At 41.5% G+C, this 4065-nt stretch overlaps 1 pseudogene; it reads right to left on the minus strand.

Annotated features, from left to right (window-relative positions):
* Positions 1-664: 664 nt before the first annotated feature.
* Positions 665-1820, minus strand: LOC142445848 (olfactory receptor 2D3-like; annotated as a pseudogene).
* Between the last annotated feature and the right edge of the window lie 2245 nt (positions 1821-4065).

Consider the following 4065-nt stretch of genomic DNA (forward strand, 5'->3'; position numbering starts at 1 on the left):
CACAAATTCTGCCAATTTTCAGCAGTCTCAGAAATACATACTGGGTAAATTTTTTAGCATTGAATTCAACGCACTTGTCAATTTAGACCATTTGAATTACTTTCTTTCTTAGATCTTACCAAACACACTGCCATTGAGTAGACTCTGATTCATAACAACCCAGCTGGACATAGTAGAACTGCCTCATAGAGTTTTCAAGGCTGTAACTATACAGCAGACTACCACGTCTTTCTTCCATGAAGCAGCTGGTGGCTCTAACCACTAGCCTATTTGATTCACAGCTGAGCGCTTTAACCAGTGAACCATTGAGAGTACTTTCTTCTATTTCTCTTATATTCTATCAATGTAACATTTATTGTACTATTATGTGATCTCTTTTAAATTTTAGAAATGGTTAAATTTCCAATTTACAATGATATTAGAAATAAAACATCTTGAAGACTTAATATTTTGCGTCAATAACCCCAGCCATTAAAAAAAATGTGCCTGTGGTCCACAGTAAGTGTTCAAAAGTCATTTGGTGAATCAATGCAAGAACAAAGAAAATATCTCTTTCCAGAAATCCACTTCCTTATTTGTGATATTTCTTGTGGATACTGTTGTTCACTTTTTTTTCTTCTCTATCTCTCAATGAGCATTTTTGTGACAACTTTTAATTCCTTTATTAACTTGTACAGGTTTGGGTAGTAGGGAATATGTTTTGGTCATCTATATTTTCTTCCACCTGCATATCCCCCAAGGAAGCTGTATACCTTTGAATAGATAATTTGTTGAACTTATGTGAGAAGAAAGATTGGAAAAGAGGAGGAGGAATTGCAAGTGAAGCCATAGTGTAAGAATCAGAAAAATTACAACCTCTCAAAAAGCTATTTTGCAGCAATGCTTCTGAGAACTCTTTGACATCCTTGTTCCTCAGGCTGTAAATGAAAGGGTTCATCATAGACATTATGACCAAGTAGAACACAAAGATCACTTCATCTCCTTCACTCATTTTCTTGGAGTTTGGCCTCAGGTAGGCAAAGATTGCTGAGCCATAGAAGAGCACCACCACAATGAGATGGGAGCCACAGGTTGAGAAAACCTTGAGCCTTCCCTCTCCAGACTGCATCTGGATCACAGTGGAGATGATATTCCAGTAGGAGACAAGGATGAGGGACACAGGAGCTAGCAGGATCACCACTCCCATGGCAAAGATGGCCATTTCTGTGCTGTAGGTGTCTGCCGAAGCCAGCTTCAGGAGGGCAGGAGGTTCACAAAAGAAATGGTTAATGATATTGTTTCCCTTGTAAGGTGGACACAATGTGAATGTGGTGTCCACCAGGGTCACTAATCCCCAACTGGCCCAAGACCCGATGGCCAGCTGGACACAGATCCAATGGGTCATGATGGTGGAGTAGTGCAGGGCTTGCAGGCAGCCACATAGCGGTCATAAGATATCACTACCAACAGCACACACTCTGTTCACCCTACCAGAAGCAAAACAACCATCTGAATTGAGCACCCAACAAAGGAAATGGTTTTTCTCTTTGCCAAGAAGTGGACTAGCACTTGGAGGATGATGGTAGTTGAAAAACAGTGATCAGCAAAGGACAAGTTTCTAAGGAAAAGTACAGCGGTGTGTGGAGTCTTGAGTCTATGTAAATGAGCACAATGATGAACAGATTTCCCAACACAGCCAGTAGGTCGATGATCAGAAATAGGAAGAAGAAGAAGACTTGTTTCTGTGGATCCCGGGAGAGGCCCAGGAAGACAAACTCAGTCACAGAGGTGTGTTTCTCTTCTTCCATGAATGTTTACTCCTGCTTAGAGGTCAAAACCAAGAAAAGAAACATATGTTGGTCAGTTATAAAAAATAAGTAACATATATTTTATCAACTAGTATCCAAAATTACCCTATTAGTTTCCATATCTGAATAATTTCCTAGATGAAAATAATGAGTATTATTTGTTCAGCAGTTGTGACAATTGAAAATTATGATTTTCCCTGTCCTTGATTTTTTTTTAGTGTTATCAAGCCTAGGAATGAGCCCCATGACCAAATCTCAGTTGGAGTATGAATAACTTACTGTTTTAAGAAGTCTTACAGCTCTACAGAGCTGATTCGAATGCATTTTTCCTTTTATGTAGTTTTCAAAAGCAGATTCATTGATGTTGCTATGAAAACAGATTTACTTGCTGCACACTGAGAATATTTGTGAAGGCTGATTGTCTTGAATTGATTTTTAATATTATGTGAAGTGGAAAACTAAGATAAAAGCAAGATATCGGACAACTTCCGGGAAGATGGAGACTGACTTACACATACCAGAGGGACACTGCAGAAATCAGCCTAGGAGAGTTGCTTAGAGGGAAATGCAACACTGCTGTATTGCAGAAGGAGCATCAGAAAGATAAGTAGGTACAGACCCACAAGGTTTTGAGGTGCTGGGGGCTGTTATCTTACCACAGTGGAGGCCGGCTAGGGCTTGATCTTAGCCCCGCTACAGTCTTGGCAAGAACTGGGACCATTTGGAGCCTGGGCGGGGCATTAATCTCAAGACAGGCACAGCCTGCCGCCACCTGAATGCAGGTACTAAACCCTTGGAGCCCCACAGGCAGGGATAGGGGCTTAGCTACATTTCTACTTTTGTTTCCCTCTCTTCTCTCTATCCCTGCACAGTATCAGCGTGCTTACTTTTAATTTTTTTCTTCCTCTTTGTCTCTTTCCTGCTCTCTCACACTCCAGTGCCGACCTCCAGCTCACTGATCTTAGCCTAGGGCATTTACGCCTACCTCACACCGAGCTAGGTGAGCTCCACCCTGTACAGCTAGCCTGAGGTTGCGGAAAGCCCTGTAGACCTCCACCAGGGGAAACTGCGCAACTTTTAACAGGGGAATTCCTGCCTGTGAACCTGGGGGAGCTCTTATTTTTCCTCTGTTGTCCCACATGACTGAGGTAACTTCCTCCTGCCAACCTTAGTGTGTCACACGACGTAAGGCTCCTCGGTCAACAATCATCAAGTTCCAAGCTGCTACAGGAACCTCTGCCCAACCTCAGCAACACCAAACCAGGCAACCCACCAGCCTTATGGGGCACTCCACTGGGAGGGAAGCCACAGAAGGATAAAATGGTAGGTTAATAACATAGTGAAATTAGCTGTAGGCAGTTTGAAGAAGCATTCCTACAAGTCTCCCAGAGAGAGCCAGTGCACTTCAACTCCCTGGAAAATGGAACCTGGCTCCTCTAAAACAACACAACGCAAACAGCCATCAGCCCTAACGACCTCAATGAAAAAACAAGAGAAACAAAAGGCAACAGCAGAAGATGTCCTGAACATAAGGACTTGCATAGAAGAAGCAGACATTGAGGTGCCACAGAAAGAAATTTTGAGAATGCTGCTTGGAGTCATACAGGATATGAAGGAAATGATACAGAAAAAGGAGGAAATTGTAGAGGAGATAAATCCATACACCAAAGGAAAATACAAGGGCTTAGGGAGGGGATAATAAAAATCAGTAGCAGATACACGAACCACGAGAATCAGCTGGAGGAAGCAGAGAACTGCACCAGTGATTTGGAAGACAGCCAAGCAGAGTTTAACAAACACAAACAAAAATCTAATATGATCATCAGAGAAGCTGAAGAAAATCTAAGAGCTATGTCTAATGCTATGAAGAGAAACAACATTAGAATTACTGGATTAATGGAGGAAGACACAACAAAGAAGTCATCTGCAACAATGGTGAAAGAATTCTTGGAGGAAAACTTCCCCAGCTCAATGAATGAAAATTAGGCAACTATTCAAGAGACTTTAAAGAACACCAGGTAGAATAAATCTCATGAAAAAAGTCACCAAGGCACACAATAGTTAAATTATCCAACTTTGAGGAAAAGGTGAAAATCATTAGAGCAGCTAGGGAAAAACAAGCAATAACAAATAAGAATATGCTCAGACCTATCAGCAGAAACTGTGAAGAAGGGGAGAGAGTGATTTAACATATTCCAAAACTTGAAGGAAAACAAGGCAAACCCAAGAATATGCTACCCAGCCAAATTATCTATCAAGATAGATGGAGAAGTAAGAG

This window comes from Tenrec ecaudatus, chromosome 4, assembly GCF_050624435.1.
Source record: "Tenrec ecaudatus isolate mTenEca1 chromosome 4, mTenEca1.hap1, whole genome shotgun sequence".
Taxonomy (NCBI): domain Eukaryota; kingdom Metazoa; phylum Chordata; class Mammalia; order Afrosoricida; family Tenrecidae; genus Tenrec; species Tenrec ecaudatus.